Source organism: Scyliorhinus canicula, chromosome 9 (assembly GCF_902713615.1).
Source record: "Scyliorhinus canicula chromosome 9, sScyCan1.1, whole genome shotgun sequence".
Lineage (NCBI taxonomy): Eukaryota > Metazoa > Chordata > Chondrichthyes > Carcharhiniformes > Scyliorhinidae > Scyliorhinus > Scyliorhinus canicula.
Window position 1 is genome coordinate 153,089,352 of NC_052154.1, and position 23,339 is coordinate 153,112,690.

General features: G+C 45.4%; 1 protein-coding gene across 11 annotated transcripts in view; it reads right to left on the reverse strand.

Moving 5' to 3' along the window:
- tead1b (TEA domain family member 1b) overlaps window positions 1-23,339 on the reverse strand; it is a 313,182-nt gene that overhangs the window by 202,280 nt on the left and 87,563 nt on the right. Inside the window, exon 3 of one of the 11 annotated variants that reach the window (XM_038807954.1) lies at window positions 15,815-15,872. The exons of the other annotated variants lie outside the window; for them this stretch is intronic. The gene's annotated coding sequence lies outside the window, so the exon portion shown is untranslated. The remainder of the gene's footprint in view (window positions 1-15,814; window positions 15,873-23,339) is intronic. 11 annotated transcript variants of the gene reach the window in all.

Genomic DNA, 23,339 nt, shown 5'->3' on the forward strand with positions numbered 1-23,339 from the left:
GGTGAAAGAATCTTGTTTTGAGGTTTTAAAAATGTTTTTTTCTCGTTTTGGGACATTTCCCCTTTAGGTGGCCGTGGTCCGAGCTCTGACGTCATGCAGCATGTGACGTAGGTCGTAGGAAGCGATTGCGCATGCGCAGATCGCTGTTCCTTTACTTGGGGCCTTTTTCTCAACTGCGCATGTGCAGCTCCTTTTCCAAGATGGCCACCAATCAAAACTGCCGTTTTCTTCAATGGAAATCCTACCTTTGCCTCGTAGTGAGCGTTGGCACCTCTTTTACTGTTTTTTCTTGTATGTTCCTCGCAGAATTCTTGGCATTTGTCCAGGACTGCCTGGAAGTTGCTCTTGTTTTGCCCCTTTGAGTATTTGAAGGTCTGGAAGATTTCAGCTGCTCTTGGACCCGTGATGGTAAGTAGAAGCTTTATTTGCTCTGCATATGCCACGCCATCTAGGTCAGACACTACCAGGTAGATCTCGAATCTCTGCATCAGCCAACGCCAGTTTTCACTGAGATTGCCGTGGTACCTGAGCTGCTGTGGAACCGGAATCTCGAACATCATCTTGCCTGGCTGCTGTTGCTGGTTGTCACTGTCTGCTGAGTTGTAACTATATGGATTTAATCAGTTCACTCACTGGCACCATGTTTTGTTATGCTCTTGACGTAGCATAAGCTGCTTCCTTGATGTGCACTCTGACGAAGGAAGGCTCAGACTTGGAGATAGCTTTAACACATTTATTAAACTAGTAACAATTCTGCTACTTGGTTGGACTCTCCTGTTAATCCTGCTACAGCTACTCAGACTGACGAACCAGTCTGCTACAATCCACGTGGTGGGTGTGATGTGTTTCAAATCAACCCTGTGTACTCACTGAGTGTCTCCATTGGAAAGAGGAAGATCATGTGTGCTGTGTCCTTATATATGGGTTGGTATAATGCCCCCCTGTTGTAGTGTCATCTATGTGTGTGTTGTGACTGCCCATTGGTCGTGTCCTATCTTATTGACCTATTGGTTGAATGTCTGTGCGTCATGTCTCTGGTGCTCCCTCTAGTGTCTATCTAGTCTACGTGTATTTACATTAACCCCTTGTGTATTTACAGTGATGCATATCACCACAGGGGGTTTTTGCAATGGTTCTTTCTTCCCACAAAAGGGGAAGGGTTTCTTCGGCCTTTGGGGCCTGAGGGACGGGCGTCGGGTCGGTTGGTTTGGAGCCAGTGAGGAGCCCTGCGGGAGTGTCCAGGAGCCAGAGCGGGAGGCATCGACACAGAGGTCGGATGCGTGGGCGGAGCTTGACACGAGGCGAGGCAATCGAGGTGGCAGGCCTGAGTCCAGAACGCGATGTAGAGGGGGACTAGAGCACACCGGGTGGCTCCCACTGAAAATGGACCTTTGAGGAGTTTGAAGTCCTGTCCCCGGAGGAAGAGATTTCCTGACTTTGGAATTTTTGGGGGAAAAATTTGTGAAAATAATTACTTAGTTATTTTCGGGTTGAAGAAAGAAAGAAGAAATAAGAAGTCGTTAGAGGATGCAAAAGCAGCTAGGGAGGAGGAAGAAAACCCGGGTTCGCCGTTGAATGAAAAGGCCAGCAAAAGCACGGACAAGATGGTGGATGCCAGACCGCATGGTGGGGCTGTACTACTTACAGTGGAGAAGATGACCGAGGTGATGGCGGTGGAGCTGGAAAAGCAGTTTGCGAGGCATATGGAGGCTTTGAGGAAGGAGACGACGGTCGCATTGAAATCGTTGGTGGAGGAGGCAATCGCCCTGGTGAGGGTAGCTGTGGCAAAGACATCGGCCGAGGTGACAGAGCAGGGCGAGAAGATGAAGGAAGCCGTGTCGCAGCACAGCGACCAGCTCACCTCGATGGGCGACAAGCTGCCGAGAATGGTGAAGGTCAACAGAGGACTCAGAGCAAAGCTCGAGGACTTGGATAACCTCTCGAGACGGCACAATCTGAGAATTGTGGGCTTGTCCGAAGGGACAGAGGGCCCAAGGCCAACAGAGTACTTCGCTAAGAAGTTGGCGGAGCTGATGGGGGAGGATGAGAACTCCTCCCAGTACGAGCTGGACCGAGCTCATCGATCATTAAGGCCGAAGCCCAAGGTGAATGAGCCGCCAAGAGCAGTAATTATCTGTTTCCATAAGTACTGCATGAAGGAGAAGGTGTTAAGCTGGGCGAAGCAGAAGTGCGAGGTGCAGTGGGACAGTGCTGGAGTTCGGATCTATCAGGACTTGACGGTTGAGTTGGCAAAGAGACGAGCAGCGTTCGGGCGGGTGAAGGTGGCACTGTACAAGAAGGGGGTGCGATTTGGTATGGTGTACCTGGCGAAGCTGAGGGTAACGTATAACGCCAAAGACTTTTATTTTGAGACAGCGAAGGCGGCTGAGGCATTCGTGAGGGTAGAAGGCTTGGGACAGACGTGAGGAGCGGAACTGGAAGAGAGACTGTGGACTGTTTGGGTAGCTGGAAAATGTATAACTGCTACAACTTTCTTTTTACTGATGTGTATTGTAATTTACTTCTCTTTGCATTGTAACAGAGTTCAAGTTAATGGTTGGGTGGATTGGCGTTCTGTGTTGCAACGGTTAAATCTTATTTTAGTGAATTGTATGGGTTGGATTGTTGGTTTTGTTTTTTCTTTCTCTGGGACTGGGTGGAAGAGGATGATATATCTTACGGGGGGAGCCACCCACGCTAGCTAACTAAAGTCAGCTAGTGAATGGAGGTGAGGTGAGAGGAGGGCTGCGGACGTTGGAGCCTGGATAGCAGGCTTCAATGGGCCTACGAGGCGAGCGAGAGGGGGGGGGGATGTTTTTTCCAAGGGGAAATGTAGGGGGGGTTCTTGCGAGGGGGGGTTCTTGCGAGGGGGGGGGGGGGGGGAAGGGGTTCGATGTTAACAATGGATAGGGGCGGGTCAGGCTTATGGGGCAGGGCCCGGTGGTATAAAGATGGTGGATAAGAAGGGTGGGGGTGGGGGGGTGAGAGAGACCCCCCCCCCCCAGTTAGGAACGTGAGAGGGCTAGGAGGTCCGGTCAAGAGGTCAAGGGTGCTTGCGCATCTTAAAAGTTTAAAAGCCGATGTGGCAATGCTGCAGGAGACTCACTTGAGGGTGAAGGACCAGGTGAGACTTAAGGAGGGCTGGGTTAGTCAGGTGTTTCACTCTGGATTTGACAGAAGGGCTCGAGGGGTAGCAGGGCTGGTCAGCAAAAGGGTACGCTTCCAGATGGCAAAGGTGGCGGCAGATCAGGGGGGTAGATATGTGATTGTGACAGGGGGGCTGGAGGGGAGATTAGTGGCGCTGTTAAGTGTATACGGTCCCAATTGGGACGACGTGGGATTCGCGGGGGAGGAAACTGGAACTTGGTGCAGGAGCCAAGGTTGGACAGATCACGGCCGCGTACGCTGGTCCCATCAGGGCGAAGGCACTGGCTGGGCTAATGGTGGAAATGGGAGGGGTGGACCCTTGGAGGTTTCTACACCAGATGGAACGGGAGTACTCATTTTTCTGAGCAGTCCATAAGGTATACTCACGGATCGACTTCTTTGTGGTGGGGAAGGCTTTGCTGGCTGGGGTTACGGGGTCGGAATACTCGGCAATTGCAGAGTTAGATCATGCTCCGCGTTGGGTGGATATGGTACTGGGGAAGGGGGTAGCGCAGAGGCTGGGGTGGAAGCTGGATGTGGGGCTTTTGGGAAACCAAGTGTTCTGTGAGAAAATTGAAAAGGTAATTAAGGAATATGTAGGTTTCAACTGTACGGGTGAGGTGTCGGCGGCAGTTGTCTGGGAGGCTCTAAAGGCGGTGGTGAGGGGTGAGGTAATTTCGTTTAAGGCCAGGGTGGACAAAGAGGAGAGGTTGGAGCGGCGGAGGGTAATAGATGAGATGTTGGAGGTAGATAGGGGTTACGCAAAGGATGGGGACCCAGCGAAGCTGGAAAAGAGGAAGGAACTACAGGCCAGATTCGGCCGACTGTCTACCAGGAAGGCGGTGCCCCAACTGAGATGAGCAAGGGGTGCAGTTTATGGACATGGAGATAAGGTATGTTAGCAGGTCAGCTCCGGAGGGAAGCAGCGGCAAGTGAAATTCTTCAGGTGAGGGATAGGGTAGGGCAGCACGGTGGCCTAGTGGTTAGCACAACCGCCTCACGGCGCTGAGGTCCCAGGTTCGATCCCGGCTCTGGGTCACTGTCCGTGTGGAGTTTGCACATTCTCCCCGTGTCTGCGTGGGTTTCGCCCCCACAACCCAAAAATGTGCAGAGTAGGTGGATTGGCCACGCTAAATTGCCCCTCAATTGGAAAAAATAATTGGGTAATCTAAATTTATAAAAAAAAGTGAGGGATAGGGCAGGGATGTTGGTGGTGGCTCCCGAGCGGATTAACAAGGTTTTTGAGGAGGTTTATGAGAGCTTGTACAGGTCAGAGCCACTCGGGGGAGACCGTGAGATGCAGGAATTTCTAGATGGGTTGGAGTACCCGAGGCTAGGGGAGGGGGACAGGGCTACATTAGAAGGAGCAATAGTGGAGCAGGAGATAAAGGATGCGATTGGGAGGATGCAATCGGGGAAGGTGGCAGGGCTGGATGGGTTTCCAGTGGAATATTATAAAAAATTCAACGATAAGCTGCACCCCTGATAGTGGGGATGTTTGAAGAGGTGATAGGGAAGGGGGTGTTGCCACAAACCTTGGGGCAGGCATCGATTTCACTGTTGCTAAAAAAAGATAAGGATCCAACTTTCAAGAACTGGATAACATCGAACATTAGTTGGGGGGAGGGGGGCTGTGTGTATTAAGGGTGACTATGGGTAATCCCCAATTCCTTTTTGTCATTTGTTTTTGTAAACATGCGGGCTAATGTTTGGGGGTTGGTGGGAGGATGGGATCGTTGTTATTGGGATTGACATATTTGTTGCTGATTATTGTTTATTGTTGATGGGTGTAAATTTGGGAGAAAATGTGGAAAAGGAGAATAAAAAATATTCAATGAAAAAAATGACTCCTACTCTCTGCCCTATCATAGTCCTTCCCTTATGTTCTCAACTCTGCTCCTCCCCTTTCCTGCACGTTCCATCTCTTATGTTTCCACTTTTATTCACAGTAATTTCATTGCAGTGTTAATGTAAGCGTACTTGTGACAATAAAGATTATTATTATACTTCTGAAGAAAGGTGAACTTAAGGTCAACTCGGTTTCTCTCTCCATTTCTAATATCTTTACTGCTGCACCAACCAAACCCTACTCAACCCAAGCAAAATGAGCACATTCCAGCAAAACTGGCTCAATAGAAAGAAACAGAATTCAACTTTAAACCATCCAAGACGAAAGAGGTTTGGACAAAGGACTATTTCCAAAAAATGAAGTCCACAAAAGGGAAGAGAGGCAGGATTTGGCCCTTGCTTCTCCAACTGTATAAAGCTGACTTATACACAGAAAAAACAACAAAGATTGCCACATCAAACTCCTCCAGCTAATGGGATAGATTACAGAGCAATTGTTTGGCCGATGAAGTAATTTCTGGCAAAAGAAAACCCTAAAGCCATTCAACATCGAGCCCTGTAATCACGGTGTGTTAGTTAGTTCTACCAGGTTGGATTTCGCAAACCAGTAATCAATCCATTCACTGATTATTTTTCTGCCCCCGGTTACTTTGATTTTTCGCACATGAAGAGGAGATTAAGTCAGGCTGATCAGTGGCGTGAAGAAATCGCACACAACCACGCCTCCTTCCCTCCCCCCCTCCAAAAAGCATTCCAAACAAGCTGATGACGTGGGTGTTGAGTAGATCCAGATTTTCAACAGTACAAAACAGTTCTGAAAATGTACTTTTTTGCATAAATAAGACACACTTTGTTCTGGTCTGGGTGAAATGGTACATAAACACACCATTAACTATCTACCTAATTGTAATCCGAAGGATATACTTGCATTGCAGGCATTATCCCAACCACGACCTTGCTATGTTTCCTAAAGTAACAAGATAGAAATTGCACTTAAATGCACCTTTCACACCTTCAGTGTCAAAGTGCTTTATAACCAACAATGTTTTTTTTAAAAGAGTAGAGACTTGTAATATGGAATACATGACAACCAACATACAAATAGCAAGATCTCACAAAATACACATCACTGTTTATAAAGCCCTTCAGCACAGTAGGTGTGAAAGACACTATATAAATGCAATTCCGATCTTCACTTTAGGTAACATCTCACGGTCATGGTTAAGATGAAATGAGATTCAATCAAAGGAAAGCAGGGATGAAGCACTTGGGTTACAAAGGGAAAAAATAGGTTCTTTCAACATAGTTTTGAAGACCGCCGATTTATGAGAATTTATGAGGTAAATAGGAGGGGGAAAAACTATTAAACTGATCAGTGAGTCAGTAACTAGAGGGCATGAATTAATGGTGACAAAAGAATAAAGGGCAAGGTCAGGATATTTTTAGTGCAGAGTGTTGTTGAGACATGGAATGACTCCCCGGTGGAGGCAGAATCTATTACAGCTTTAAAAGTGGGGTGGATGAATATTTCAAAAAATATAAATTTGTAACAGGTTTGGAGGGGTGGGGGAAGGACAATGCGAGAGGGTAGTGAGACTAATCGGAGAGCTTTTCTTAAATAAATGCTGCACCAGCAAGAAGGGCCGAATGCCCTCCTGTGCTGTTAAAGTCTTGGATTCTACAAATTCTATTCAAAACACTTGGTGTCTCGGCTTTCTCCACAGCCGCTCAGTGGGGCATCAGCCCTGCACATGAATTCTGCCACTCGGACAGCAAGCTAAATTAGGCAGAAGCAGTCTCTCGCACACACTCGCAGCAGACGCCACAGATTGAGAGCTGGTGCAGGGAAACTGCACTTTTGGGATCAGATAATAAAAGAGCATTAGCAAGCGTAAAACTTCACAGAAGTTTAACATTGTGCTCTTTAAATGCTTGGAACAGCATCTGCCAAAGGTTACTGCTCACTTGAAAGAAAATGAAATCTACAAGTAACAGTGAACAGAGTGAACTTGCATAATACCTCACCACTTCAACACCAAGCCTGAGGACTTGGGAAAAAAGTGATTAAACTTTACCATAGCAAAGTGTTTTTCTCTAACGCACATGGGGATTATCACAAAGTAGTGAAATGCAATGCCATTTTCACATCGAAGAAATAGGTTATTACATATCCAGGAAAATGCATTTTGTTTAGCACCGTTATGCACCTCAGGACTTCCCCAAGCACTTTACAACCCAAAGAACTTTTGAAGTGCACTCACTATTGTAACATAGGAAACGCAGCAACCAATTTACAGGCAAGCTCCCACAAAACGCAAAATGGTAATGACCAGATTACCGGTGTGTTGTGATTGAGGGAGAAATAAATATTGGCCAGAACAGTAGAACCTCTGCTCATCTTTGACATGATGTCATGGGATCCATCAGGTCATTGGGCCTCAGCTTAATGTCTCATCAAAAGATGGCACTTCTGACAGTGCAGCCCTCCCTTGGTATGGCCGAGGACCCAGTACAAGCCCTCCAACAGTACAACGCTCCCTCAGTACTGCCCCGCCGACAGTGCCGCGCTCCCTCAATGCAGTGCTCCCTTCAGTACTGTCCTTCTGACAGTGCTGCGCTGCCTCAGTCCTGACTGGGATTGTGAGCCTGGATTTCTTTAGCTCACGCACACCAATGTTGGTGAGGAAGGGAGAGAAGCAGATATAGAATGTCAGCCAGTTGGGCTCTGCAGTCAGCTGTAAACGTCAGTGGTGGAAGTGCGGAGGAGCAGGTAGAGAACAGAGCTAAATGGCAAGGGTTTGCATATTCCTGAAACATATCAAATGGAGAAAATAAGGAAAAACTATTCCCTCTTAAGAGGAGGGTTGGCAACTAAATAATACAGATTTAAAACTAGTGAAGAGGACATTCAGTAGAGAGCGTACAAGTGAAGAAGTTCCTCTCACTGAGGCGGCTTTAGGCCATTCCACATCCAAAAACCTGCTGTAAAAACTCTGCTCACTTTTTTGAAAGCTGTGACAAATTCCTTCACAACATTCTGCAACTATCTAAAAACTATCAACAATATTCTAAATTTAAAAAACACACAACATTCTAAAAAACATGTCAATTTGCCCTAGGTTAACCGCTCCTTTTAAAAATTCCAGGGTCCGAAACCTTTGCCAAAAACTACGCCATTCTTCCGCAGGCGATGGTCTTTGTACCAAGTTTTCTTGAAGTCCATCGATTAATTTTGAGATGTACTGTTTTTAGAAAACATATTAGCAGGGACGGGAAAATAAAGTTACCTCTAATCACTTTCTGTGGCAGATATAATAATGGTAACAGAACCGGAGGAAAGATAAGGAGAATTTTTTTTTTAAATCACAGTGAATTGTGATCTGGAATGCACTGCCCGGAAAGGGTGAGGGAATCAGACTCAATAGTAATTTCAAAAGGAAGCTAGGTAAAAATGAAAATGTTCAGGGGTGCAGGAAAGGAGTAGCGGCGAGTAGGTCTAATTGGAGAGCTCTTTCAAAGAGCTCGCGCAAACAAGATGGGAGAGGTTATGCTCCTGAATACAAATACCTTTGGCTTTTTTAGCATTATGTCTTCTGGTGTTTAAAATTCTCCTGGGGAAAAAAAAAACATAACAGGTTTGCGTGCCATAAATATGTTCAATAGATGCATTCAGGCATGGAGCCAAACGGGGAAAATCAGATCAGTCAGGATCTTCATTAATTACCTGAAAGCAACGCACAATGCGAAAACTCATTAATGAACTGCAGACACATTAAGCAAATGGTGACCTACAAATTTTTTCTCTCTCTCGTGCTTTCATCTCACGACTACTTTGCATTTCAATTACATGTGTCTTCTATTCTGTGCCATCTCCAAGCTTCCTTTACCATAGTACCCAGCTAATACCAACTCCATGCATTCCAATTTCTTTAGTTACAATAAGTGGCCTTCGCCAAGCAAGCACAGATCATTATCTATCAAAAGTGCTTAGCCTTTCTGTCATTCAATTTACTGCATTATTTTCATTGTTGTTCATCTTGTGTTGGAATAAAGACACAGATAAAGATGAGACTTTTCTATGCCTTGCATTCACCTTCTCTGATTAGTTACAGACCTTTCCATGAAAGAATAAATGATGAAATTGGGTTGCATATGCCATCTTGAGATGTGACTGAACGTAGATAAAGTAGAAAACATTCCGACTTCCATCACTTCACTACCATCTTCCCTGATGAGGGCAAAGAAAATTTTCACTTTGATTTCACCGACATGGATTATATGTGGGTTCCTTTTTAGAGGGAGTGAATTGAAGAGCAGTAGAGTTGTCAATTTTATATAGAACCTGGGTTAGACCATATTTGTGGAGCACTGCACAGTTTTGGTCACGATAATATTGAAAGGATATAGAGACACTTGGAAAGATGAAAAAAAGATTTACCGTGTTGATATTAGATTTGAGGTTATACCTAACAGAAAGGGTTGAAGAGGGTGAACAAGAGAAAATGGAGGATGATCTGGTAAGGGTCTTTCATATTATCATTAGTTTGATTAGTTAGTTTGATAGTACAGACATAAGAGATGTTCCAATTTGTGGTAGACACCAGAACAGGGAGCCATAGATGAGTCACTAATACATCCAAAAGGGAACTCAGGAGAAACCCCATTTACCCAGAGTAGTGAGGATTGGAACATGGTGCCACAGGGAATGGCTGAGGTGAATTGCATTGATGTATTCAAGGAAAAGCTTGATAACGCAAAGGAACGGAAAGCTATGTTGATGGAGTTTATTGAAGTACGGTAGGATGAGTGTATGATGGCATGGTGGTTAGCACTGCTGCCGCACAGTGCCAGCGACCTGGGTTCGATTCCAGCCTTGGGTGACTGTGAGGAATTTGCACGTTCTCCGCATGTCTGCGTGGGTTTCCTCCGGGTGCTCCGGTTTCCTGCCACAGTCCAAAGATGTGCAGGTTAGGTGGATTGGCCACGATCAATGTGCAAGGTTACGGGGATAGGGCAGGGGAATGCGCCGAGGTAGAGTGGAGGTGCAGACCCGATGGGCCAAATGGTTCCCAAAAGCTCCTCCTCTCTTCGTGCCCTAGTTTGCTGTAGATTCGTGATAAAATCACTTGCTGTGATTAGTCAACAACTCCATTATCACTGGGCCATGTGACTACTAGAATGGTATTACGCCTTTATTCATCTTACCTATATTCCCATGTCATCCCTTCTTAGTCCTGATATTTCATAAGAAGATGAGAAATAGATGGCTTGGGCAGCCCATTTGGCCCTTCAAGCCTGCTCCACCATGGCTGATCTGCCTACACTCTCAGGAGTTTAAAAAGAATGTTTTCACTGAAACAACAGATGTTTATTTAGCACCTTTAACACAATAAAATGCCCTCAGGTGCCTCACTACATTACAAAGCAAAATTTGGAATGCAGCCACATGAGGAGATATTAGATCAAACGTTTGACCAAAGAGGTAGGCATCTTAAACAAGGAGAGGTAGAGAGAGGGAAAGGTTTCAGAGTTTAGGGCCTTAGCAACTGAAAACAGTCACCATTAATGGAGCGGGAGCCGAGGTTGTTGACCTGTATTGTGGGTGCTGGATAGAGGAGGTCATGATAGTGCTAGGAACTTGTTCTTTCATGTCCTTGTTCTTGTGGTGGCACTGCACTAGGCGAGGCTCGGTGCTGCGGTTTTTAGCCTGTCACTCATCGGGCAATGGCGCCTCCCTTGGGAATGCTGTGGAGTGCCAAAAGACAGGTGATTCACATTCGGAGACATTGAGGTGGGGTATGTATGAAGGTAGGCCTAGTCATTATCCGTGGTTAATTCCTCCCTAGAGTTCGGCAGGCCCATGTGGGCCAATCTTCGTTCTGTTGTAATTTGGTGGATCCGAGGAGTTAATTCTGACAGATCTTGCTCTTCTTCTTCCTCATTCTTCTTCAGACCTGGTGAGATGTTAGGAGCATTACCTATATCCTTCTTAGTTTTGATTCTAGTGGTGGAAGGTGGGTCTGGGTGGCACGGGCAAACAGATATCGCTTTTAGGTGGCCTAATCCTTTCCTCATTTTAATGGTTTCAGTAGTTGGAAGGCCCTCCCTCCCTGGGTGTCCCCCCAAGTTTGGGGGCCGCACTGACAGCCCTCCCATCCTGGTGTGGGTTTCCCCCGTCTCTCTGACTGAGACCAGACTTTTTAACCTCTCGAGTCTTGGGTCTTGACCCCATGGTTGCCCTTTGCCCTATTGTGGGTGGTGTTGCTGGTTCGATGAATCGCTTTGTCCTTGGTCCTCGGAAATGGGTTTGTAGTGGTTCCATTCTTCACCCTTAGCTTTTGTACTTGTTCTCTTTTTGCTTTCTCCATGGAAGACCATGGATTGTTATCATGGGTCTGGTTGTGCCTGGTCCTTTCCTTGAATCTGTCTTTGTTTTTGCCATATCAAAAGTGTGAGTGACTGCACGTTCCGGCCTGGGTCTGGAGAAGAATTCTAATTGGGCTGTAAGAGTTTGCTGAATTCGCCTTTGTACAGGGATTCACAGGTATTGTTTTCCTCTCCTATTACTCTGCTTTCAAGCGGTGGGTCTGATGTAGGTTTAAAATGCATCCTTATCCTGTTCAGGTGCAGACCGGTCATGTAACTGTCGTGGGGGGTTGGGGGAGGAGGAGAGAACTGGCTGGGATTTTATCCGCATCATCCAATCTTGTTGTTCCTAATGCTGCAATGACTGTTGTTTTGGGGGTTTACCTGCTGTAGCTGCCTTTTTATGAATGTGTAAAAGTTGAAAAACTCCAATAAACAAGACGTTTAAAAAAGCAATTGAGGGTGCAAGAGAGGCCAGAATTGGAGAAGTGCCAAGATCTGGCAGGGTTGTAAGGCTGGAGGAGATTACAAAGATAGGCAGGGACAAGGGAGTATCCAGATTTGAAAACAGGCATGGAAAGATTTTCCTACATTGCACCAAATGCCACCCTAACGATTACCATGTTTCCCCCACTTCTCTTCATATGCCTCATTATGAAACAAGGTGGTTACTGCCAGAAGTGGAGCCTGCAACACACATCCAACTTGATTTTGCAAAGATGCAGTATGATCTACCCCAAATAACACAACCCAGTTGAAGAAACATTAAGATGGTTGCTTTACAATCATTGGAAATAGTTGGAATATGGTACTGATTTATACTTCGTTTCAACGAAATTCCAAAAGTTTTGTATCTATTAATGAAAAAATACGAACCATTTCTCCTAAGGACATTACTGAACCAATCGGACATCATGGTCACTTTTACCAAGAACAATTCTTTATTCCCAAGATACAAAAAAAACTGAATTTGAGGTCATATTCTCTGGATTATTAGTCCAGACCTCTACCACTATACTACCAAACTCAATTAAACAGCACAATAGGATCTTTTAACAGATCTTTTAACAGCCTCCAGAAAGTGAACAGAGCCTTCGTTTAATTGTGTGGGAAGGTCAGCATCGCCGTCACAGTAGCACTTCCTCAGTATCACTTTGGTTAGCCTAGATTATATGCTTAACCCTGGGGGTTGAATCAGTGGCAAGTATGCTTCCAAATGAACCAAGCTGACAAAGGAATATTGACACCAAGAAGCAGTAGGTAGAAACTATGGAACATTAACCTTGAAATTACTTTGGTCAAGGCAGTGACCACTACACAGAATCATAGAATGGTCACAGCACTGAAGGAGCCATTCGCAGTGCCGGATCTCTGCAAGACCAACCCACCTAGTCCCAACATCCCCACCTTTGCCCTGTAGCCCCGCAAATGTTTCCTCTTCAGATAATGATCCCATTCCCTTTTTGAAAGACACAATTGAATCTGTCTCCACCACACACTCAGGTAGTGCATTCCAGATCCTTCCCAATTGCTACACAAAAAGGCTTCTTCTCATGTTGCCATTGTTTCTTTTTGCAATCATCATCAATTGGTATCCTCTGGTTCTCAATCCTTCTTTCTTATCATCTGCTCTGTCCACAGCAGATTTATTGAACACCTCTATCGAAACTCCTCTCAACCTTCTCTTTTCCAAGAACAACTCGAGCTTCTCCAAACTATCTACGTAACTGGAACCATTCTCACAAATCTTTTCTGCACGCTCCCTAATACCCTTGCATCCTTCCTAAAGTCTGGTTCCCAGAACTGAACCCAATATTCTCATTGACGTCGAACTAGTATTTTATACAGGTCTAGAATTGCTTCTTTACATTTGTACTTTGTATCCTTATTTAGAAAGCCCAGCCTGAATTTTGCTTTATTAACCACTTTCTCAACTTTCAATGATTTGCGTACATATTCCCCAAGATTCCCCTGCACCAACTTTTTAGAATTGTACCTTTTATTTTTATTACCTCCCCCCACTCTTCCTGCATAGTGAATCACTTTACACTACGCAGCATTAAATTTAATCTGCACTTGTCCACCCATGTACCAACCTGTCTATGCCCTTTTGAACTTCAGTCTTGGCCTCCTAACAGTTCACAAAACTTCCAAGTTTTGTATCATCTGCAAGTTTTTAAATTGTGCCCTGTACACCAAAGTCTAGGCCATTAATATATTATATGAAAAACAGTCGGGGTTCCAATACCAACCCTTAGGGAACCTCATTATAAACCTTGCTCTGGCCCAAAAAACAAGCTCTCGCAATTACTTTCTTATGCCATCAGTCAGCCAATTTCTTTTCCGTACTGCTCGTCTATCTTTTCTCACCAGACTGTTGTGCGGCACTTGATCAAATGCCTATTGGAAGCCCACATACACCACCATTATCCTTTTCTTTTTAAAAAAATTTGAAGTGCCCAATTCTTTTTTTCCCAATCAGGGGGCAATTTAGCATGGCCAATCCACCTACACTGCACATCTTTGGGTTGTGGGGGTCAGACCCACACCGACACGGGGAGAATGTGCAAACTCCACTCAGACAGTCACCCAGGGCCGAGATTCAAACCTGGGTCCTCAGCGCCGTAGGCAGCAGTGCTAACCACTGTGCCACTCTCACCATTATCCTTTCCTACGCTCTTTGCTATCTCATCAAAAAACTTGTTAGGTAAGCAAGATTTGCCCGTAACAAATCCAGGCTGGAATGCAATGAAATTTAAAAGCACAGAAACAAGCCATTCAATCCAACTTGTCTATGCCACTGTTTCTGCTCCACATGAGCCACTTCCCATCCTTCTTCATCTAACACTATCAGTATATCCCTCTGTTCCTTTCTGAATCACAAAGGTACAGTAAGTGATTAGGACGACAAATGGAATGCTGATCTTTATTGTGAGTGGAATGGGATAAAGATAGGGAGGTTAGGTGACACTTACACAGGGTATTGCTGTAACCATATCTGAAGTGCTGCCTACGGTTTCGGCCTCCTTATTTGAGAAAGGACATAATTACATTAGCAGTTAGAGAAGGTTCATTTGATTGATTCTGGGGATGAGGATGTTACCTTACGAGGAAAGGTTAGACGGTTTGGGCCTGCATCCATTTGATTTTGGAAGATTCAGAGGTGATCTTACTGAAACATACAAGATCTTGAGGCGACTTGACAGGTCTCAGAGGGTTGTTAGTCTGTGGAATTCTCTTCTCCAGGGAGCAATGGAGGCCGGGTCATTGAACATGTTCACAGCTGAGTTCGATTAATTCTTGACTGACAAATTATATACAGGTTTTTTTGAAATTTAGAGTACCCAACTTTTTTTTCCCAATTAAGGGGCAATTTAGCACTTCCAATCCACCTTCAGGCAGTGTCCTATTGGGGCCCCCCTCCACAAACATCCCGACTCCGTCCCTCTCCCCACCTGTTAGTACAGAGGCGAGGGTATCTGGTCTCTCCAGCGCAAAGTTTAGTGATTGTACCATTTGTTTTTCGTAGAAATGTGTTGTGAACTATTTTAATAATTAGCGTATCCACCCCCCTCCCCGTACACTGGTACTGAGGGTAGAGTACCCTGTTTCTCCAACACAAAATTAGCGTTTGGCCTTGTATATATTTTTTACTATTTTAATAAAAAGATATGGCCATTCCACCTACACTGAACATCTTTGGGTTGTGGAGATGAGGTCCACACAAACACTAGGAGAATGTGCAAACTCACCACGGACAGTACCCAGGGCTGGGATCGAACCCGGATCCTTAGCGCCGTGAGGCAGCAGTGCTCACCACTGCGCCAGCGTGCCGCCCGAGACAGGGTTGAGGGCACAATCAGATCAGCCATGATCTCATCAAATGGCGCAGCAGGTTCAAGGGGCCGAATGGCCTACGACTTAATAGGTTTCTCCCCCATGTTTACCTAGCTTCCCCTTAAAAGGTCTGCATGCCTGTTTCACCATCTGTGATGACATCTTCACTGCATGCACAAAGGGAAATTTGCAGGCCTGTGGAAAAAGAACTGATGAGGGGGCTGTATCTAATTTTGTCTAATGGTCCTATCGGTCTACTTTCTGTCTTGTATGATTCCACAATGCAAGTGCTGACTTCCTTGTTTACGGATCTAGTTACGAAACTATACATCCAAACATTTTTCAGACCAAACTGACTTGGTTGTATTTCAGTAGCAATGCTGAACATGGCAGCTTATCAAAACACAATGAGCTGCTCAATGTAATTATACCCAGAGTGTGTCAAGGGCAGGAAAGTCACTTGTTCATCAGCCACTGGAAATTCTAGCATTTGCAGCTGTCAAACAGATAATTATATAACCCTACCCTTCAAATAGCATTTAAACATTATTGGTTAAGAAGGTAAAAATGAATTGGATTAGGACGCAAGGGAACAACAATGAAAGTCTATTAATACCTGCCTGACTCGCTTCAGCTTGTCATGAAGAAAAGGCAGTCACAGAATTTTCTGATCCCTTAAGGAAAGATTTAAAAGATTAAAACCAAATCAAGAATCGTTTTTTTGCCTACTCATCACCCCTCCCCACACCCGTTACATCCAGACCAGTAACACCACCTCCCCCAAATTAATAATGCGAAGTGAATACATATCTGTACCTAATATACCTTGTCAAGAGAGAAAGGTATCTCTGTTTATTTTTATTTATTTCTTTTTTCTTTTTAAAAAATAAATTTAGAGTATCCAATTCATTTTTTCCAATTTAGTGTGGCTAATCTACCCAGCCTGCACATATTTGGGTTGTGGGGGCGAAACCCACGCAGACACGGGGAGAATGTGCAAACTCCACACAGACAGTGACCCAGAGCCGGGATCGAACCTGGGGCCTCGGCGCCCTTAGGCTGCAGGGCTAACCCACTGCGCCACCGTGCTGCCCCTTGTTTATTTTTTTTAACTAATCAATAACCAATACCGGACTTGATTCATGCTAGCAAGAAATCAATTGCCTCAAGCTTTGTCCATGTTAACTGCACATTGAACTCTAACTACATAGGTCATTTACCAAGTTCTTAAATTCTGGCTTCCTGCACGTTTCCCACCAGCCTTCCCCATGCAACCCAACACTGCCCCCCCTCTCATTCCTCATTTTGTGACAAAGCTCGCATGACCAAACAAGACCCTCACTCTCAGTCTCAGTCTCTCAATGCCCTCTTTGCTATTTTCACTGCTCCATTAAAAACCTTGCCTCTTCAAGTGTGGATTTGTTCACCTCTCCTAATTCTCTGCCCAATCAAATATCTACATGAAGCACCTTGGAACATTTTGTTATATTAAAGGGACTACACACTTACAAAGCATTTTGGGGCATCCTTAGGTTGTGAATGAACTATAAATACGCAGGTTTGTTCTTTTTTTTAAATTAAAGATTAATAGGCAATCTCTATAAAGACCTCCTCAATATCTCAGCACATTCTTTCTTTTCTTATAAATTTAGAGTACCCAATTCATTTTTTCCAATTCAGAGGCAATTTAGAGTGGCCAATCCACCTACCCTGCACATCTTTGGGTTGTGGGGCGAAACACACGCAAACATGGGGAGAATGTTCATACTGCACACGGACAGTGATCCAGATTCGAACCGGAGACCTCAGCGCCATGAGGCAGCAATGCTAATCACTGCGCCATCGTGCTGCCCTATATCTCAGCACATTCATCCAATAAGTGCCAAAAACATAGTCCAGGAAGATCCCAGGTTTATGCAGGGTTTGCTAGCCTCAGCCAGGGATAGGATGGAATTCTCCCTTTTTGAACTAAGTCCCATGAGGGGATGGGGAGCGTTTCCCATTGCAGAGGTCATTGGGAAGCCATGCCATATCTTCTGCACCCAATGTAATTAATTATACATCTGGGGATTTTGTGCCATCTTCCATGGTAGGGCGGGCTTGATGGCACACGTCCAACCATCACGCACAGATGCCAAAGTTAAACGGCGCCCAACATTACTGATCCATCATTGAAGAAAGAAGATGGACCTCCTCAAAGTGGCGTTTCAGGGTCCCGGGTTACTGGCACCCTCCCCCAAGTCTTCTACAGGTTAGTCCCGACTTTTACACATGCATTTTGGCCCAGACGAGTTTTCCTGCTAGTGAAACAGAGAATCGGGCGTGGGTGGAAGATTACGGTCGGGCCTTCACCTGCATTCCATGAATGGGGTTCAAGTTGGTTTCACATCGGCCTGCAGCAGGATTCCCGATCCACAATGGTGGACAGCATTGGAAGATCCTGCTGTAATTTTACACCAGCATGCAACAGGTTTTCTGGGCCTCCTGCACCCCATTCTCAACCCTTCCCCACCCCCAACCGTTGATCCAACTGGCAGGAGCATAGAAGAATTCCACTCATAGTGGGATGGTTGGCTATACCTGGCTTCAGCTCCTTCTTGGATAGGGAGGTTTCCTGCTCCTAAGTACATCAGCAGAAAGGAACACAAGAACAGGAGGGAGTCATTCAGCCCCTCAAAGCATGTTCTGCCATTTAATATGGTCAGGGAGCATCATGTGTGGCTCACTGGGCAGCACTCTCTCCTTTTATTTTATAAATTTAGGGTACACAATTATTTTTTTCCAATAAAGGGGAAATTTAGCGTGGCCAATCCACCTACCCTGCACATCTTTGGGAAACCCACACAAGCACGGGGAGAATGTGTAAACTCCACACGGACAGTGACCCAGGGCAGGATCGAACCTGGGACCTTGGCGCCGTGAGGCAGCAGGGCTAACCCACTGCGCCACCGTGCTGCCCGGTAGCACTCTCTCCTAATATTCTCCCAACTAATATAGCTGAGCAGATTTTCTGGCCATTATCACACTGCTGTTTGTGGGACCTTGCTATGTGCAAACCCGATTGTCACATCTCCCTGCAACACAACAATGGTGCCACTTCAAAAAGTGTCTGATTAGCTTTAAAGCACTTTGGGATGTCCTGGCATTTTTAGTGTTGATCTGAATTCTTAACTCCATTCATTCACTTTGGTTCCATACCTTTGAATATGTCCACCCAAAACAAAAAATCTGACACTCACGAACTTGAAATTTTCAACTGGCCTGAACAACTCCAGATTTCTGTTTCCCAATGTGTGTAAGTGCTTCCAAACATCACAGCCCTGGATAAAAGCAAATTGCTGAGGATGCTGGAATCTGAAACAAAAACAGAAAATGCCAGACAATCTCAGCAGGTCTGACAGCATCTGTGGAGGGAGAAGGGAGCTAACGTTTTGAGTCTGGATGACTCTTTGTCAAAGTCCAGATTAAAGGCCTAGTTCCGATTTTAAAATTATGTTGCATTGTTCTGCATCCCTGGACCACAGCGAAGGAAATAAGAGTGTATCTACCCTACGGGGGCAAATGTATGAATATGAGACGGGGTATGAAACTGGGGTTGCTTATCTTGTTATCTGCTGACACTGGCAGCCCAAGTCTTCCATGTGATTTAAACAAGGCACCATGGTGAAGTACTGAAAAATGCCAAACAAGGTGGATTAATGATGTAAAGAGGTGTGTGTGTGTGTGGGTGGGTGTGTGGGGGGGGGGGGGGGGGGGGGGGGGGGAACTATTACAAAAAATAAAACCTCAACATGAAAAACTAATATCTATGTACGAGACTTAAAAAATACATTGGAAAATTGGTCTGCTATTTTAAGAACCCTGCACGTCTAGTTTAGAGTTCAGAAATTTCTGGAAGCTACACGCAATAAAACTTGACCATCTGGTTTAAAACCAGACTGCAAGCATCCACAGCAAAGAGGGAATTGCCTTTGGCTCCCACAAAATGCTGTGTCCCCACAAACGTTTGGGAGTTTTACTCTTTACCTGTGAGCCATGTTCCAGAGACGCAAGCACATATCCAGGCCTTAACACCCAGTACAGCAACTGAAGGGATGCTGCAATGCCAGAGATCCAGCCTTTCAGATGAAATGGCTGCCTCCTCAGGTAGGCGTTAAAGATCCCACAGCAATTATTTCAAACAGCAGTTGGCACAAGGGCGGCACGGTGACATAGTGGCTAGCACTGCTGCCTCACAGCATTAGGGGCCGGGGTTCAATTCCGACCTTCGGTGACTGTGCGAAGTTTGCACACTCTCGTCGTGTCTGGGTGGGTTTCCTCCCGCAGTCCAAAGATGTGTGGGTTAGGTGGATTGGCCGTGCTAAATTGCCCCTTAATGTCCAAAGATGTGTAGATTGGGTTGCGTGGATAGAAAGGGGGACTGGGCCTAGGTAGAATGCAATGCTCTTTCAAAGGGTCGGTGCAGACTCGATGGGCCAAATGGCCTCCTTCTGCACTGCAGGGATTCTAAGATTATCATAGAATCCCTACTGTACAAGAGGCCATTCGGCCAATCAAGTCTGCTCCGACCCACTGAGAAAACACCCTATCGAGGTTCACTCCGTCACCGTATCTCCATAACCTTACCTAACCTGCACCTCCCTGAACACGCAGAGGCAATTTTATCATGCCCAATCTACCTAACCAGCACATCGTTGGACTGTGGGAGGAAACCGGAGAATCCACAGGAAACCAATGCAAATGCAGGAGAAAGTGCAAATTCCACACCGACATCACCCAAGGTCGTAATTGAATCCGGGTCCCAGGCGCTGTGAGGCAGCTGTGCCGAATATTTAAACCCTCACTGTTGTCTATGGGAGCTTGAGGTGTTCAACTGGCTGCTGTGTTTCCCTACATTATAACAGTGACTGTACTTCACTGGCTGCAAAGATATTGTGAAAGGGACTATATAAATGCAATTTCTTCCAGTCTTCCATGTTAACACTTAACTCAAATCAGTGAAAAAAAATCACTTTGTTGGAAACACTGATCTGAGCAAAAAAAACTTGTTCCCCAAGGACACAGGCAGTCAACCTTGAATTGGCAGCTAATACGAGATAATCTAGGATATGATGTCTACAAGCCCACAGAAATTGATGTTTAATTAACCAATCAATCAGCAAGCAGTACTATCTCAGCCTAGAGATTCAGAGAAATTTAAAACCTGCAGGACCCTAAATCTAGTTTGTATACTGGAGTGATGCATTTACATCTGCTAACGAATATTTCAGTCACTTGTGAAAAATAGCTTGACCAATCTTTAATATCAGCTCGAGTGGGAGGGTTAAAAATTGGGTTTCAAACAGCAAGGAGCCTTTAACAACGTAGCATTTTCTCAATGCCGTGCTGGGGGCTGGTTGTTCTGCACGGTTTGCTCAAATTCGGGATTTTCAATCTTCTGACTTAGAAGCGAGTGTTACCAGCTGAAAACACTGGCAAAGTACCACAAGCAAACACCTGGAAATATTTAGAAAACATCTGTGCAGTGTTGCTTTAATATATGTAATCTTTACTTTTTAGTAAATCTATGGATGTGTTTATTTTTTGGCAAAGCCAGTAGTAATTGCTCATCTCTAGCTGCTTCAAGGTGTTGAGGATCTACTCCTTGAATCATGTGGTTAAGGTGACATTAGGGAGAGTTCCAGGACTGGTCCAGCGACCATGGACGAATGGCCAATACATTTCCACATCAGGACAGTGTGTTCCATGGTGCCTGCTGCCCTTATTCTTCTAGACGAAAGAGGTCACGTGTTTGGAAGGCACTATCAAAGAAGTTTTGGCAAGTTGCTGCAGTGCATCTTGAATATGATACATACTACAGCCCCAGTGACGGCAGAATTCAATGTTTCAGGCAGGTGGATGGGGTGCTGATCAAGCAGGCTTTGTCCTGAATGGTGTCAAGCTTCTGGAGTAGTGTTGAAGCTGCACATATCGAGGGAAGTGGGGGCATCCTATCCCAGGTCTTCTACAGATGGCAAACAGGCTTTGGGAAATCAGGAAAGGAGCCACCCACTGTCGCCGCTCTGACCTGCCCTTTTAGCCCCAGTATCTATGTGGCTGATCGGTTAAGTTTCCAGTCAAAGGGCAGCACGGTGGCGCAGTGGTTAGCATTGCTGCCTCACGGCGCCGAGGTCCCAGGTTCGATCCCGGCTCTGGGTCACTGTCCGTGTGGAGTTTGCACGTTCTCCCCATGTCTGCGTGGGTTTTGCCCCCACAACCCAAAGTCTTCCACTTGTGTCGTGGGAATGTCATTTGCCACTGACCAGTTCAAGCCTGGGACTTTGTCTAAATCTTGCTGCATGCAGATATGGACTGCTTCAGCATTTTGGAGAGTTGTGTATGGTGCTGAAAACTATGCAATCAACAAATATCCCTAGCTCTGACCTTAGGGAGAAAAGGTCATTGATAAGTAACTGAAGATAATTGAGCCAAAATAAATCAACTATGTGAGGAGGAGGGAAGAGAAACTAGCTCTTGCTGAATGGATGAGCTTGCAGCAAGCAGCATGTCATCCATGTCTATTTAAGTTACTAAGCTTCTAAGAAAATGTAAAATGTCAATGTTGCCACAGTCCCAGACAACCACAGGCAGCTCTCTGTTTTGAAAGCTTTTGGTGGTGATTTAACAGATCACAACACCTCAGGCGAGTGGCAAGATTGAGATGAGGCCTTCATGGGATTTTAATTTCTTCAGAGAACTCAGTTTACTTTTGCTCAATTTTACCCCCAAATCCACTACACTTGAAATGAAACCATTGTGATTTACATGGGGAGGCTAGAGAGGTAATTGTTCTCTTTCGAGCAGATATGGTTAGGAAATTTAATACAGCAATACAAATCATCTAGGGTTTTAATAGGATACCCCCACCTTTCAAAACCTCCCTCCACCCTCCTTTCATGGGCATGGCTCCCTAGTGTCCTGACCCTTGGCAGTACCAACCTGGCACCCTTGCACTGCCATCCTGGCAATGCCAATATGCCCATGTTCCAGGGGAAAAGTCCCATGGAGCCATCTTGCCCTATCCCTGACCACCCACAGGGTCCTCCAATAACCTGGGACACCTGCCAGGTGTTGTTTCGTCTGGTCCGTGGGGACCAGTACTGAATGGCCACCGAGCTGCGGCCTCGCTGGGGAGGCTGGTAGATCCCACTAGTCGTGACGGCTGTCGGGATGCCCACCGGAGTCGTCGCCCGACATCTGCCGGCTGCGTCGTGCTCGTGCGAGAACGCAACGGGGCCGGTAGATCACATCCATTGTGCTTAGACTTGGGTAAGCAGGTCAGGGTATTGGAGTGGGATAATGATGTAGTAACCATTGGGAGGAGCCAGGTCTGCAGCAGGCAGTTTGACATTGTGATGCTAGAGCTTTAAGATGAGCAGGAGCTTTTGCCAAAGGCTGTCAAATTAAGCAGTAGTCTGACCCAGGTTGTTTCCTGAAAGAAATTCTCTCTCTCTTGAAGCAGTATTGCTAAGCAATCTCTATTCACAAGCACAGCAAGTACCCCTGTGTTTGCTAACTTTATTTATAAGTGGCTCTTGACCTGAAATCGGCTTTGGTTAATTGAAGGTAGAGAAGGTATCAGTTTCCTTTTTTCGTTAAAAATTGTCTGTGATGTTAATTTATTTGTACATAGAATACATTGGCCATTTTGCAAAGTATGTACAACAACAAAGGAATCTAAGTTACATTTTGATTTTTGTTTTTTGTCCAATTATATAATAAAGAGATCACAATACAGGTCTATTGGGGAATGGCAGAGGGAGTGGGTCCAACTGAATCACTTTCCAAGAGCCTGCACTGGCACAATGGACTGAATGGTCTCCTATGCTGTATGATTCCTTGATTTGATAACAGGGTTACTAAAGCACCAGATTGTCCTGCGGTCTCCAGGAATTAAAGATGAATCACCCAGACATGGGTGTTAGCAAAACCAAACAGCCAAATGAAAAGGGCATGAAAGAGTCTGAAATGAACCATTTGACTGATCGTCAAAGACCAATCGGGTAACAAAGAGCCTCCTCACTTTCTAATTGACTGTGGGATGATGAGCATGGATCAGGCAATAGTGGAAGCATGGGAAAGGGGAAGATTGGTGGCGGGAG